This window comes from Artibeus jamaicensis, unplaced genomic scaffold, assembly GCF_021234435.1.
Source record: "Artibeus jamaicensis isolate MK-2021 breed Jamaican fruit bat unplaced genomic scaffold, CSHL_Jam_final scaffold_474, whole genome shotgun sequence".
Lineage (NCBI taxonomy): Eukaryota > Metazoa > Chordata > Mammalia > Chiroptera > Phyllostomidae > Artibeus > Artibeus jamaicensis.
In genome coordinates, this window is record NW_026522046.1 from 5,998,435 (window position 1) to 5,999,170 (window position 736).

Genomic DNA, 736 nt, shown 5'->3' on the forward strand with positions numbered 1-736 from the left:
TCTCCTCTGACATTTACAGAAGCTGTTTTCCCCGACCCTTTCCCGGGCTCTTGCTGTTTGCCCCCTGAACCTTTCTAGTGTGCAGGCAGTCTTTGGGTGGGGGCCCAGGCCCAGGCCCAGGCCTCCCTGCCTTAGCGACTTCGGGCAAGTTACTTAACCTCTCCCTTTCCTCCTCTGTAAAAAGGAAATTAAAATACTTCCTTCCCTGGCTGGGTTGTTGTGAGATTAAATAAGAGCCATGTAAAAAAAGCATTTTAGCCCAATGCCTGGAGCATTGTAACTCGGCAAAGACTAGCCGCACTTCTGGGCTGATGTCTGCTGAAAGGAGCCGGCCTCTGCAGCTGAACTCAGGTGGGCTCTCTGCCCCGCGGTCCTTAGCCACGTGACCCTGGGAGCTGACCAACCCACTCTACCCTCAGCTCCATCAGAAACAACGGGTGTGAAAGGATGCTGTCTGTAAAATGCCATCCAGACTCAAGTGTCTGCCCCTCTGCCCAGGAGGGCTGGGCCCTAGAGGAAGCTCTGGTGTCGTTTGCACTCTCCTGTTATCACCCCACTGCCAAGAAGTTAGATGCACTGACACTACAGCAAAAAAGGAGGGAAGTCGAGCCTGGAGAGGCCTGGATCTGGCCTCCCATGACTCCAGGGAATTCTGAAGGGCTGGCCACCAGGGACTGTGAACTTCAGGGCACCAGGGCATCCTGCCTCAGGAGCGAAATGAGAAGGAGCAAGAGGA